The following is a 16,508-nucleotide window of genomic DNA, read 5'->3' on the forward strand; positions in this document are numbered from 1 at the left end:
CGACTTAAAATGACATGACGATCAAGTATATATATATTTTATGGGGTCTCCGACGCATATTTCCAGACGTTACAAACAGAATGACGAAATTTGTATATCCCGTCCTGTGGTGGAGGGTATAAAAACATTAGTTCGAATGAGGTATCATCCCAGCAAAAAATTTACCAGCCTTGGAAGCACTACGAAAATATCCAGCATGCAAATGCGCATTTCGAATCCTAATAAGTATGCATGAAATTATCATATATTGTAAAGTAATATTATTTCAAATAAAATGCATATAATGTGGGTTTAACATACTTTTGCGCACCAATCTATTGCATACGGTATGCATGAAAAATAACTTCATAGTATGGTAAAGACGTATTTGTTTTGTTGCTTCTGATCGGCGGTTAACATACACTTATAGCGATTTGATGTCAATGAACGAAGTTCAAATAAAACACATCATGATCTTCAAGACCGCTTCACGAAAGCTAGGAATTGGCACGATCTTTATCCGCATGGTTTTGAAAAAAATAAAATCATCAGTTGAAATTACAATCTCGAACAAGAACGTCATTCGAAATATTCGTCCGAGATCCCATAAAATATATATATTCTTGATCGTCGTGACATTTTATGTCGATCTAGCCATGTCCGTCCGTCACGAAAGAACGCTAACTTCCGAAGGAGTAAAGCTAGCCGCTTGGAATTTTGCACAAATACTTCTTATTAGTGTAGGTCGGTTGGTATTGTAAATGGGCCATATCGGTTCATGTTTTGATATAGCTGCCATATAAACCGATCTTGGGTCTTGACTTCTTGAGCCTCAAGAGTGCGCAATTCTTATTCGATTGGAATGAAATTTTGCACGACGTGTTTTGTTAGGATATCAACCAACTGTGTCAAATAAGGTTCAAATCGGTTTATAACCTGATATAGCTGCCATATAAACCGATCTTGGATCTTGACTTCTTGAGCCTCTAGAGGTCGCAATTATTAAACGATTTGCCTGAAATTTTGTACGACGGATCCTCTCATGACCATCAACATACGTGTTTAATATGGTCTGAATCAGTCTATAGCCCGATACAGCTCCCATATAAATCGATCTCTCTATTTAACTTCTTGAGCCCCCAAAGGGCGCAATTCTTATTGGAATTGGCTGACATTTTACGCAGGTCTCCAACATATAATTTAATTGTGGTCAAAACCGGACCATATCTTGATATCGCTCCAATAGCAGAGCAAATCTTTTCTTATATCCTTTTTTGCCTAAGAAGAGATGCCGGGAAAAGAACTCGAAAAATGCGATCCATGGTGGAGGGTATATAAGATTCGGCCCGGCCGAACTTAGCACGCTTTTACTTGTGTTTTTTTTTTTTTTTGCTGAAGCCGTTAAACAACAACAAAGTAAGTATGATTGTAGAATTAACTTGTTTTTAAAATTATATTTTCAGATTTCTACCATTAAAATGATTTAAAGAAATGGAGGAGTCAAAATTTGAGTTGTATTTTTGTACCCACCACCATAGGATGGGGGTATACTAATCTAGTCATTCCGTTTGTAACTCTTCGAAATATTCGTCTAAGACACTATAAAGTATATATACTCTTGATCGTCTCGACGTTCTGAGTCGAGTCCATCCGTCCGTCCGTCCGTCCGTCTGTCGAACTCATGACAGCGGTCGAACGCGTAAAGCTAGCCGCTTGAAATGTTACACAGATAGTAACTATTGATGTAGGTCATTGGGGAAGGCAAATGGACCATATCGGTTTAGAATTACATATATCTCCCATATAAACCGATATCCCGGTTTGACTTCTTGAGCCCCTGGCCAATTTGGCTGAAATTTTGCATGTTGTGTTCCGTTATGATTTCCAAAAACTTTACAAAGTATGGTCCGAATCGGATTACAACCTGATATAGCAGAACTTAATGCATTTTTACTTATTTTATTATATAAATTATATTTAATTACTGACTTTTTCTATTTATAGAAGCGGTTATTATTAAGAACAACGAAATAACAAAGTCTATGATTGTGGCTGAATTGAGAAAGGCTATCCGACTGTTGAAAAATAACCAGTGCAAGTATGAATGAATTTCTTGTGAAATTCATTCCCTTGGCCAAATTAGCTCAACTCTTTCCCCCTTTGGGAAGAAATAATAAATGTTTTAAAAATTCCGACCATTGTAAAGAAATGAAATTAACTCTTTTTATAGTTTTTAACCGGTATTTGAATCATTTAAGACTGAATTCAAATTTGAATATTCCCGAGAAGCTATTTTGTTTATTTTTAAAATTTTTTGTTACTATGAGATGCTACCTTACTTTTTAAAATGGAGTATTTGTATACCCTCCACCATAGGATGGCGGGTATACTAATTTCGTCATTCTGTTTGTAACTACTCGAAATATTCGTCTGAGACCCCATTAAGTATATATATTCTTGATCGTCGCGACATTTTATGTCGATCTAGCCATGTCCGTCCGTCTGTCCATCCGTCCGTCTGTCTGTCGAAAGCACGCTAACTGCCGAAGGAGTAAAGCTAGCTGCTTGAAATTTTGCACAAATACTTCTTATTAGTGTAGGTGGGTTGGTATTGTAAATGGGCCATATCGGTCCATGTTTTGATATAGCTGCCATATAAACCGATCTTATAAAGGGTGATTTTTTGAGGTTAGGATTTTCATGCATTAGTATTTGACAGATCACGTGGGATTTCAGACATGGTGTCAAAGAGAAAGATGCTCAGTATGCTTTGACATTTCATCATGAATAGACTTACTAACGAGCAACGCTTGCAAATCATTGAATTTTATTACCAAAATCAGTGTTCGGTTCGAAATGTGTTCATTCACCGTAACGTTGCGTCCAACAGCATCTTTGAAAAAATACGGTCCAATGATTCCACCAGCGTACAAACCACACCAAACAGTGCATTTTTCGGGATGCATGGGCAGTTCTTGAACGGCTTCTGGTTGCTCTTCACTCCAAATGCGGCAATTTTGCTTATTTACGTAGCCATTCAACCAGAAATGAGCCTCATCGCTGAACAAAATTTGTCGATTCACTGAAAATGATTTCACTGAAAATGATTCACTGAAAATGATTTGCAAGCGTTGCTCGTTAGTAAGTCTATTCATGATGAAATGTCAAAGCATACTGAGCATCTTTCTCTTTGACACCATGTCTGAAATCCCACGTGATCTGTCAAATACTAATGCATGAAAATCCTAACCTCAAAAAAATCACCCTTTATATAGCTGGCATATAAACCGGTCTTAACTTCTTGAGCCTCTAGAAGGCGCAATTCTTATCTGATTGGCAGGAAATTTTGCACGACGTGTTTTGTTATGATATTCAACAGCTGTGCCGAATATGGTTCAAATCGGTCCATAACCTGTTATGGCTGCCATATAAACCGATCTTGGGTCTTGACTTCTTGAGCCTATAGAGTGCGCAATTCTTATCCGGTTGGGATAACATTTTGCGCGACGTGTTTTGTTATGATATCCAACAACTGTGGCATGTATGGTTTGAATCGGTCCATAACCTGGTATAGCTGTCATATAAACCGATCTTGGATCTTGACTTCTTGAGCCTCTATAGGGCGCAATTCTTATCCGATTTTATTGAAATTTTGCACGTAGTATTCTGGTATCACTTCCAATAACTACGCTGGTTTAAATCGGTCCATATTTTGATATAGCTGCCATATAACCGATCTGGTGTCTTGACTTCTTGAGCCTCTAGAAGGCGCAATTCTCATCTGATTTGGCTGAAATTTTGCATGAGGTGTTTTGTTATGACTTTCAATAACTTTGCTAAGTATAAATCGATATATTGGGTTGCCCAAAAATTAATTGTCGGTAATATAGTAGTAATATTGTCGGCGTTGACAAATTTTTTCAAGGGTTTGTGACTCTGTAATTGCATTCTTTCTTCTGTCAGTTATCAGCTGTTACTTTTAGCTTGCTTTAGGAAAAAAGTGCGCAAAATTTTGTTTACATTTGTTTGTTTGGCGTCAATTTCAATATGGGTACCACATGTATTGAAACCGAATCAACGCTTGTGATATGCACCTTAAACGCAATGAATTCGATCCGTTTTTAAAACGAATCATAACTAGAGATGAAAAATGGATTGTTTACAACAACGTTAGTTAGTCGGTCCAAGCATGGTGAACCAGCTCAAACCACTTCAAAGGCTGATATCCACCAAAAGAAGGTTATGCTGTCTGTTTGGTGGGATTGGAAGGGTGTGGTATATTTTGAGCTGCTTCCAAGGAAAAATTCAATACAGCCATCAAGGAGAAGCGACCAGAATTGGTCAATCGTAAAGGTGTCATATTCCACCAGGACAACGCTAGACCGCACACATCTTTGGTCACTCGCCAAAAACTGAGTGAGCTTGGCTGGGAACTTTTGATGCATCCACCATATAGCCCTGACCTTGCACCATCAGACTACCATCCCATGGCAGCCGGTTGTACGTACCGGATTGACCCGATGGAATTCTTCATCGGCAAGGGCTGCCGCCTCAGTGTATAGCACACTGCCACAACAACAACAACAACCATTTATTTCGATCGTTGCAGAACTCCTTAAATGGTGAAACTTTCGGCAATGATGAGGCTATAAAATCGCACTTGGTTCAGTTTTTTGCAGATAACGGCCAGAAGTTCTATTAGCGTAGAATACTAAATTTTATCGAACAAAATGGCAATTATATATTTGATTAAAGTTCATTCTAAGTTTTATTAAAAATGCATTTACTTTCTTTTAAAAAGTCCGCAATAACTTTTTAGGCAACCCAATAGAACCTGATATAGCTGCCATATAAACCGATCTGGGATCTTTACATCTTGAACCTCTAGAGTGCGCAATTCTCATCCGATTTGGCTGAAATTTTGTACAACAGCTTCCCTCATGACCTTCAACATACGTGTCTAGTATGGTCTGAATCGAGCAATAGCTTGATACAGCTCCCATATAAACCTATCTCCCGATTTTGCTTCTAGAGCCCCTACAAGGCGCAATTCATATCCGAATGAACTGAAATAATACACAGTGACTTCTACAATGTTCAGCATTCATTTATGGTCCGAATAGTTATGCTATTGGATATAGCTCCAATAGCATAACTATTCTTATTCAATATCCTATGTTTGTCTTAAAAGAGATACCACAAAAAGAGAGTCCACAAATGCGATCAATGGTGGAGGGTATAATATCTTCGGCGCGGCCGAACTTAGCACGCTCTTACTTGTTCAATATACTCTATTCAATACATAAAATAAAATTTAAATAAGTAAATTAATTACTATTTGTAAAGTGGGATTACATTTGAATTAAAGCGACATAGAATATCTTTCATGTATGTATATATATTGACGATTTATTTTTAATGATATACTGCTAATAAAACCAACAACAAAAATTTATAAAACATGTAAAAGCGGGCTAAGTTCGGCCGGGCCGGATCTTATATACCCTCCACCATGGATCGCATTTTTCGAGTTCTTTTCCCGGCATCTCTTCTTAGGCAAAAAAGGATATAAGAAAAGATTTGCTGTGCTATTAGAGCGATATCAAGCTATGGTCCGGTTTGGACCACAATTAAATTATATGTCAGCCAATTCGAACAAGAAGAAATAAAACAAGTAAAAGCGTACTAAGTTCGGCCGGGCCGAATCTTATATACCCTCCACCATGGATCGCATTTGTTGAGTTCTTTTCCCGGCATCTCTTCTTAGGCAAAAAAGGATATAAGAAAAGAGTTGCTCTGCTATTAAAACGATATCAAGATATGGTCCGGTTCGGACCACAATTAAATTATATGTTGGAGACCTGTGTAAAATTTCAGCCAATTCGTATAAGAATTCTGCCCATTGGGGCTCACGAAGTAAAATAGAGAGAACGATTTATATGGGATCTGTATCGGGCTACAGACCGATGCAGACCATAATAAACACGTTTGTTGAAGGTCACGAGAGGATCCATCGTACAAAATTTCAGGCATATCGGATAATAATTGCTTCAAGAAGTCAATATCCCAGATCGGTTTATATGGCAGCTATATCAGGTTATGAACCGATTTGAACCTTATTTGACACAGTTGTTGAAAGTAAAAATAAAATACGTCATGCAAAATTTCAGTGAAATCGGATAGGAATTGCGCCCTCTAGAAGCTCAAGAATTCAAATCCCCAGATCTGTTTATATGGCAGCTATATCAGGTTATGGACCGATTTAAACCATACTTAGCACAGTTGTTGGGTATCATAGCAAAACACGTCGTGCGAAATTCCATTCCAATCGGAAAAGAATTGCGCCCTCTAGAGGCTCAAGAAGTCAAGACCCAAGATCGGTTTATATGGCAGCTATATCAGGTTATTGACCGATTTGAACCATGCTTGGCACAGTTGTTAGATATAATAACAAAACACGTCGTGCAAAATTTCATTTCAATCGGATAAGAATTGCGCACTCTAGAGGCTCAAGAAGTCAAGACCCAAGATCGGTTTATATGGCAGCTATATCAGGTTATGGACCGATTTGAACCATACTTGGCACAGTTGTTGGATATCATAACAAAACATGTCGTGCAAAATTTCATTCTGATCGGATAAGAATTGCGCACGCTAGAGGCTCAAGAAGTCAAGACCCAAGATCGGTTTATATGGCAGCTATATCAGGTTATGGACCGATTTGAATCATACTTGGCACAGTTGTTGGATATTATAACAAAACACGTCGTGCAAAATTTCATTCCAATCCGATAAGAATTGCGCAATCTAGAGGCTCAAGAAGTCAAGACCCAAGATCGGTTTACATGGCAGCTATATCAAAACATGGACCGATATGGCCCATTTACAATACCAACCGACCTACACTAATAAGAAGTATTTGTGCAAAATTTCAAGCGGCTAGCTTTACTCCTTCGGAAGTTAGCGTGCTTTCGACAGACAGACGGACGGACGGACGGACGGACGGACGGACGGACAGACGGACGGACATGGCTAGATCGACATAAAATTTCACGACGATCAAGAATATATATACTTTATGGGGTCTCAGACGAATATTTCGAGTAGTTACAAACAGAATGACAAAATTAGTATACCCCCCATCTTATGGTGGAGGGTATAAAAAAACAAAACCAAAGTCAAAAGTTTTTATTAACGAATAAAGAAGGAGCGTTTGAAGTTCGGTCCGGCCGAATCTTATATTCCTTCCTCCATGGATCAAATTTCTCAAGTTCTTTGAACAAAATGTGGTAGGCAAATCAGGAGATTACATAGAGGTTATATATCCTGTTATAAATCGATTTAGGACATATTTCCCGTGGCTTGTGGTTTGATTGCCTAAAAATTTAGCACTTTCACTTCTTTGTCAAATGGGATATCCGTTCTTGGATATTGAAAGTCTTAGCAAAGAACTATATCTAACATTTCAACCAAATCGGATTATAATAAAGGGTGATTTTTTTGAGGTTAGGATTTTCATGCATTAGTATTTGACAGATCACGTGGGATTTCAGACATGGTGTCAAAGAGAAAGATGCTCAGTATGCTTTGACATTTCATCATGAATAGACTTACTAACGAGCAACGCTTGCAAATCATTGAATTTTATTACCAAAATCAGTGTTCGGTTCGAAATGTGTTCATTCACCGTTCAGCGATGAGGCTCATTTCTGGTTGAATGGCTACGTAAATAAGCAAAATTGCCGCATTTGGAGTGAAGAGCAACCAGAAGCCGTTCAAGAACTGCCCATGCATCCCGAAAAATGCACTGTTTGGTGTGGTTTGTACGCTGGTGGAATCATTGGACCGTATTTTTTCAAAGATGCTGTTGGACGCAACGTTACGGTGAATGAACACATTTCGAACCGAACACTGATTTTGGTAATAAAATTCAATGATTTGCAAGCGTTGCTCGTTAGTAAGTCTATTCATGATGAAATGTCAAAGCATACTGAGCATCTTTCTCTTTGACACCATGTCTGAAATCCCACGTGATCTGTCAAATACTAATGCATGAAAATCCTAACCTCAAAAAAATCACCCTTTACCTTTCATTTGAGTCCCATATTGCCATGGTCGGTAAATATGTCTGATTTAGGGGTGTTTTGGGTCTTGGGGTGGTCCCCCTAGCACTTGGTCCGACTATTGGATATCAGATACGTTTTCTTATCCTAAATACCTTTCATTTGAGTCCCATATTGTCGTGATTGGTCTAAATATATGTTTGGTAGGATTTAGGGTGGGGCAGCCCCCCTAGGTAACCCATCCGTAATTTGGATACCAAATTTTTATTTTTAGGGTACTATATGAGAGCACACAAAATTTCGCTTCAATCGCACTACCCATCTTCGAGATCTGGCGTTTCTGAAAATTAGGGTAAGGGGGAGGGTCCGCCCTCGCTTCAGATATCATTATGTACCATCTGTGAAAATTTCAAGAAAATCAGTTCAGCCGTTTCTGAGTCTATAAGGAACACACAAACATACAAACAAACAAACAAACATACAAACAAACACAAAATGGTTTCTATACCCTCCACCATAGGATGGGGGTATACTAATTTCGTCATTCTGTTTGTAACTACTCGAAATATTCGTCTGAGACCCCATAAAGTATATATATTCTTGATCGTCGCGACATTTTATGTCGATCCATGTCCGTCCGTCTGTCCGTCCGCCCGAAGGAGTAAGGTAAGCCGCTTGAAATTTTGCACAAATACTACTTATTAGTGTAGGTCGGTTGGTATTGTGAATGGGCCATATTGGTCCAGTTTTTGATATAGCTGCCATATAAACCGATCTTGGGTCTTGACTTCTTGAGCCTCTAGAGGGCGCAATTCTTATCCGATTTGAATGAATTTTTGCACGAAGTATTTTGTTATGATATCCGAACTGTGCTAAGTATGGTTCAAATCGGTCCATAACCTGAAATAGCTGTGATATAAACCGATCTTGGGTCTTGACTTCTTGAGCCTCTAGAGGGAGCAATTCTTATTCGATTTGAATGAATTTTTGAGCGAAATATTTTGTTATGCGCCCAATAAGGTATAAATCGGTTTATAACCTGATATAGCTGTCAAATAAACCGATCTGGGATCTTGACTTCTTGAGCCTCTAGAGGTCGCAAGTATTATCCGGTTTGCCTGAAAGGACCGATCCTCTCATGACCATCAACATACGTGTTTATTATGGTCTGAATCGGTCTATAGCCTGATACAGCTCCCATATAAATCGATCTCTCTATCTTACTTCTTAAGCCCCCAAAGGGCGCAATTCTTATTCGAATTGGCTGACATTTTACGCAGGTCTCCAACATATAGTTTAATTGTGATCCAAACCGGACCATATCTTGATATCGTTCTGACACCAGAGCAAATCTTTTCTTATATCCTTTTTTGCCTAAGAAGAGATGCCGGGAAAAGAACTCGACAAATGCGATCCATGGTGGTGGGTATGTAAGATTCGGCCCGGCCGAACTTATCACGCTTTTACTTGTTATATATAAGATTACTGAACGCAGACTTTGTGGTGCTTATATTTAATTGTTCTCATATTAATATCGCTCTAGAGTGAAAGTGCTTAACCAAACTTAGAATTTTGTTTTTGTTTTTTAATCTTAGGAATATGAAGAAAAAATATGTGTAAAAGGGTTGTGTTCTTTAACCAATTATAAAAGTTTGTCAGGTGAACGCAGACTTTATGGGCTATGTGTATGTCGATGACATTTTGTTCTTTAGTAATGAAAATTCATATTGTGAAAAACTTATATCGGAATTAATGTCCCAATTCAAACTGAAGTTTTTTGGAAAGGCAAAGCAATGCCTTGGTCTACGTATAGAAAACAAAGACGGTGACATTTATTTGGACCAAGAAGACTATATCGACAGAATGTTAGATAAGTTAAACATGAAAAATTGCGCTCCCGTATCGACCCCGATGGATGTCAACGTTAAACTTTCCAAGGAAATGTCTCCGAAAACATTTGCTGAAGTCAAGGAAATGTCGGAAATACCATACCAGTAAACGATTGGTAGTTTGCTGTTTGCTTCGCAATGCACAAGACCGGATATATGCTTGGCAGTCAACAAGCTTAGCAAATTCAACAAGTATCCCGGAAAAGAACATTGGTCAGCAGTCAAACGAATATTCCGATATTTAAAAGGGACGAAAGGCGCAAAAATCGAATTTTCTAAAGGAGAAAATGAGAAACTGGCCGCATATTCAGATTCAGACTGGGCAAATAATATTGATGAAAGAAGATCGGTGACTGGGTAAATTTGTATATTACAAGGTGGACCGATATCCTGGGGTTCAAAACATCAACCAACTATTGCTCTTTCTACAACGGAAGCTGAATATATGGCGCTATCTGCTACGGTACAGGAAGTTTATGGCTCAGAATTTTAAATGCAGAACTCAACCCACAATCCGACGGAGATATATTGCGATAATAAAAGCGCTATTAATTTGGCATCAACTAATAAGTATTTGACGAGATAAAAACATATCGACGTACGACATAATTTTGTACGCGAGAAAAAAAATCTAAATATGGTTAACTTAGTGGGAATCCAAACTCAAGTAATGGTAGCAGATAATTTAACAAAGCCAGTACCTGACAAGCACAAATTTTGCTCAAAACGAATGGGCTTGCAAGTAATATAAATTTTGTTCGAGTGGGGGTGTTAGAAAAATACTCATTTGACAATGTACTTGTGCGAACAAAACAAGTAGGCTTTGATTTTGTAAATTATTTTTATACCTTCCACCATAGGATGGGGGGTATACTAATTTCGTCATTCTGTTTGTAACTATTTAAAATATTCGTCTGAGACCCCATAAAGTATATATATTCTTGATCGTCGCGACATTTTATGTCGATCTAGCCATGTCCGTCCGTCTGTCCCTCCATCTGTCCGTCCGTCCGTCCGTCTGTCTGTCGAAAGCACGCTAACTTCCGAAGGAGTAAAGGCCACTTGAAATTTTGCACAAATACTTCTTATTAGTGTAGGTCGGTTGGTATTATAAATGGGCCATATCGGTCCATGTTTTGATATAGCTGCCATTAAACCGATCTTGGGTCTTGAATTCTTGAGACTCTAGAGTACGCAATTCTTATACGATTGGGATGAAATTTTGCACAACGTATTTTGCTATGATATCCAATAACTGTGCCAAGTATGTTTCAAATCGGTCTATAATTTGATATAGCTGCCATATAAACCGATCTTGGGTCTTGACTTCTTGAGCCTCTAGAGTGCGCAATTCTTATCCGATTGGAATGAAATTTTGCACGACGTGTTTTGTTATGATATCCAACAACAGTGCCAAGTATGGTTTAAATCGGTCCATAACCTTATATTGCTGTCATATAAACCGATCTTGGGTCTTGACTTCTTGAGCCTCTATAGGGCCCAATTCTTATCCAATTTGAATGAATTTTGGCACGTAGTATTTTGTTATGATATCCAACAACTGTGCCAAATATGGTTCAAATCGGTTCATAACCTGATGGACGGACGGATGGACAGACGGACAGACGGACGGACATGGCTAGATCGACATAAAATGTCGCGACGATCAAGAATATATATACTTTATGGGGTCTCAGACGAATATTTCGAGTAGTTACAAACAGAATGACGAAATTAGTATACCCCCATCCTATGGTGGTGGGTATAAAAACACTATGTTCAAAATTTCAGCCAAATCGAACAAAAATTGCGGCTTGCAAGGGCTGAAGAAGTCAATATGGAAGATCGGTTTATATGGGAGTTATATCAGGATATAGACCGATTTGGACCGTACTTGCCAAGTTGGTGGATTTTTTAGCAGAGCAAAAATAAAATACGTCTTTTCAGTTGAACGATTTGATATAACAATGAAGAAAATATTTTATTGACATAAGTTTTAAAGATAAGAACAAACAAAACTAGAAAAAGCGTCCTAAGTTCGGCCGGGCCGAATCTTATATACCCTCCACCATAGATCGCATTTGTCGAATTCTTTTCCCGGCATCTCCTCTCAGGTAAAAAAGTATATAAGAAAAGATTTGCTCTGCTTTTAGAGCGATATCAAGATATGGTCCGGTTTATACCACAATTAAATTATATGTTGTAGACCTGGTAAAATGTCATCCAATTTGAATAAGAATTGAGCACTTTGGGAGCTCAAGAAGTAAAATAGAGAGATCGATTTTTATGGGAGCTGTATCAGGCTATAGACCGATTCAGACCATAATAAACACGTATGTTGATGGTCATGAGAGGTTTAATCGTACAAAATTTCAGGCAAATCGGATAATAATTACGACCTCTAGAAGCTCAAGAAGTCAAGTCTCCAGATCAGTTTATATCAGGTTATGAACCGATTTGAACCATACTTGGCACATTTGTTGGATATCATAACAAAATACTCCTTGCAAAAATTCATTCAAACCGGATAAGAATTGCGCACTGTAGAGGCTCATGAAGTCAAGACCCAAGATCGGTTTATATACCAGCTATATCAAGTTATGAACCGATTTGAACCATACATGGAACAGTTATTGGATATCATAACGAAACACGTTGTGCAAAATTTCATCCCAATCGGATAAGAATTGAGCACTCTAGAGGCTCAAGAAGTCAAGACCCAAGATCCATTTATATGGCAGCTATGTCAGGTTATGGACTGATTTGAACCATACTTGGCACAGTTGTTGGATATTATAACAAAACACGTCGTGCAAAATTTCATTCCAATCCGATAAGAATTGCGCAATCTAGAGGCTCAAGAAGTCAAGACCCAAGATCGGTTTACATGGCAGCTATATCAAAACATGGACCGATATGGCCCATTTACAATACCAACCGACCTACACTAATAAGAAGTATTTGTGCAAAATTTCAAGCGGCTAGCTTTACTCCTTCGGAAGTTAGCGTGCTTTCGACAGACAGACGGACGGACGGACGGACGGACGGACGGACGGACAGACGGACGGACATGGCTAGATCGACATAAAATTTCACGACGATCAAGAATATATATACTTTATGGGGTCTCAGACGAATATTTCGAGTAGTTACAAACAGAATGACGAAATTAGTATACCCCCCATCTTATGGTGGAGGGTATAAAAAGAGAGATCGATTTATATGGGAGCTGTATCGGGCTATAGACCGATTCAGACCATAATAAACACGTACGTTGATGGTCAAGAGATGATCCGTCGTACAAAATTTCAGGCAAATCGGATAATAATTGCGAACTCTAGAGGCTCAAGAAGTCAAGATCCCAGAACGGTTTATGTGGCAGCTATATCGGGTTATAGACCGACTTTAAACTTTTTTGACCCAGTTATTGAAAGTAAGAATTAAGTACGTCATGCAAAATTTCAGGCAAATCGGATAATAATTGCGGCCTCTAGAGGCTCATGAAGTCAAGATCCCAGATCGGTTTATATGGTAGCTATATCGGGTTATGAACCGATTTGAACCTTATTTGACACAGTTGTTGAAAATAAGAATAGAATACGTCATGCAAAATTTCATTCCAATCGGATAAGAATGGCGGCCTCTATAGGCTCCAGAAGTCAAGACCCAAGATAGGTTCATATGACAGCTATATCAGGTTATGAACCGATTAGAACCATACTTGGCACAATTGTTGGATATCATAACAAAACACCTTATGCAAAGTTTCATTGGATAAGAAGTGCTCACTTTAGAGGCTCCATAAGTCAAGACCCAAGATTGGTTTATATGGCAGCTATATCAAAAAATGAACCGATATGGCCCATTTACGATACCAACTGACCTACACTAATAAGAAGTATTTGTGCAAAATTCCAAGCGGGTAGCTGCACTCCTTCGGAAGTTAGCGTGCCTTCGACAGACAGACGGACGGACCGACATGGCTAGATCGACATAAAATGTCACGACGATGAAGAATATATATTCTTTATGGGGTCCCAGACGAATATTTCGAGTAGTTACAAACAGAATGACGAAATTAGTATACCCCCATCCTATGGTGGTGGGTATAAAAACACTATGTTCAAAATTTCAGCCAAATCGAACAAAAATTGCGGCTTGCAAGGGCTGAAGAAGTCAATATGGAAGATCGGTTTATATGGGAGTTATATCAGGATATAGACCGATTTGGACCGTACTTGCCAAGTTGGTGGATTTTTTAGCAGAGCAAAAATAAAATACGTCTTTTCAGTTGAACGATTTGATATAACAATGAAGAAAATATTTTATTGACATAAGTTTTAAAGATAAGAACAAACAAAACTAGAAAAAGCGTCCTAAGTTCGGCCGGGCCGAATCTTATATACCCTCCACCATAGATCGCATTTGTCGAATTCTTTTCCCGGCATCTCCTCTCAGGTAAAAAAGTATATAAGAAAAGATTTGCTCTGCTTTTAGAGCGATATCAAGATATGGTCCGGTTTATACCACAATAAAATTATATGTTGTAGACCTGGTAAAATGTCATCCAATTTGAATAAGAATTGAGCACTTTGGGAGCTCAAGAAGTAAAATAGAGAGATCGATTTTTATGGGAGCTGTATCAGGCTATAGACCGATTCAGACCATAATAAACACGTATGTTGATGGTCATGAGAGGTTTAATCGTACAAAATTTCAGGCAAATCGGATAATAATTACGACCTCTAGAAGCTCAAGAAGTCAAGTCTCCAGATCAGTTTATATCAGGTTATGAACCGATTTGAACCATACTTGGCACATTTGTTGGATATCATAACAAAATACTCCTTGCAAAAATTCATTCAAACCGGATAAGAATTGCGCACTGTAGAGGCTCATGAAGTCAAGACCCAAGATCGGTTTATATACCAGCTATATCAAGTTATGAACCGATTTGAACCATACATGGAACAGTTATTGGATATCATAACGAAACACGTTGTGCAAAATTTCATCCCAATCGGATAAGAATTGAGCACTCTAGAGGCTCAAGAAGTCAAGACCCAAGATCGATTTATATGACAGCTATATCAGGTTATAGACCGATTTGAACCATACTTGGCTCAGTTATTGGATATCATAAGAAAACACGTCGTCCAACAAAAAAAAAAAAAAATACTGATTATAATAATAATAACAAAATACGTTGTGCAAAATTTCATTCCAATCGGATAAGAATTGCGCACTCTATAGGCTCAAGAAGTCAAGTCAAGACCGGTTTATATGGCAGCTATTGCAAGTTATGAACCAACTTGAACCATACTTGGCACAGTTTTTGGATTTCATAACAAAACACGTTGTGCAAAATTTCATCCCAATCGAATAAGAATTGCGCACTCTAGAGCCTCAAGAAATCAAGACCCAAGATCGGTTTATATGGCAGCTATATCAAATTATAGACCGATTTGAAACATACTTGGCACAGTTATTGGATATCATAGCAAAATACGTTGTGCAAAATTTCATCCCAATCGTATAAGAATTGCGTACTCTAGAGTCTCAAGAATTCAAGACCCAAGATCGGTTTAATGGCAGCTATATCAAAACATGGACCGATATGGCCCATTTATAATACCAACCGACCTACACTAATAAGAAGTATTTGTGCAAAATTTCAAGTGGCCTTTACTCCTTCGGAAGTTAGCGTGCTTTCGACAGACAGACGGACGGACGGACGGACAGATGGAGGGACAGACGGACGGACATGGCTAGATCGACATAAAATGTCGCGACGATCAAGAATATATATACTTTATGGGGTCTCAGACGAATATTTTAAATAGTTACAAACAGAATGACGAAATTAGTATACCCCCCATCCTATGGTGGAAGGTATAAAAATAATTTACAAAATCAAAGCCTACTTGTTTTGTTCGCACAAGTACATTGTCAAATGAGTATTTTTCTAACACCCCCACTCGAACAAAATTTATATTACTTGCAAGCCCATTCGTTTTGAGCAAAATTTGTGCTTGTCAGGTACTGGCTTTGTTAAATTATCTGCTACCATTACTTGAGTTTGGATTCCCACTAAGTTAACCATATTTAGATTTTTTTTCTCGCGTACAAAATTATGTCGTACGTCGATATGTTTTTATCTCGTCAAATACTTATTAGTTGATGCCAAATTAATAGCGCTTTTATTATCGCAATATATCTCCGTCGGATTGTGGGTTGAGTTCTGCATTTAAAATTCTGAGCCATAAACTTCCTGTACCGTAGCAGATAGCGCCATATATTCAGCTTCCGTTGTAGAAAGAGCAATAGTTGGTTGATGTTTTGAACCCCAGGATATCGGTCCACCTTGTAATATACAAATTTACCCAGTCACCGATCTTCTTTCATCAATATTATTTGCCCAGTCTGAATCTGAATATGCGGCCAGTTTCTCATTTTCTCCTTTAGAAAATTCGATTTTTGCGCCTTTCGTCCCTTTTAAATATCGGAATATTCGTTTGACTGCTGACCAATGTTCTTTTCCGGGATACTTGTTGAATTTGCTAAGCTTGTTGACTGC

The sequence above is a fragment of the Stomoxys calcitrans genome, unplaced genomic scaffold (assembly GCF_963082655.1).
Source record: "Stomoxys calcitrans unplaced genomic scaffold, idStoCalc2.1 SCAFFOLD_73, whole genome shotgun sequence".
NCBI classification, from domain to species: domain Eukaryota; kingdom Metazoa; phylum Arthropoda; class Insecta; order Diptera; family Muscidae; genus Stomoxys; species Stomoxys calcitrans.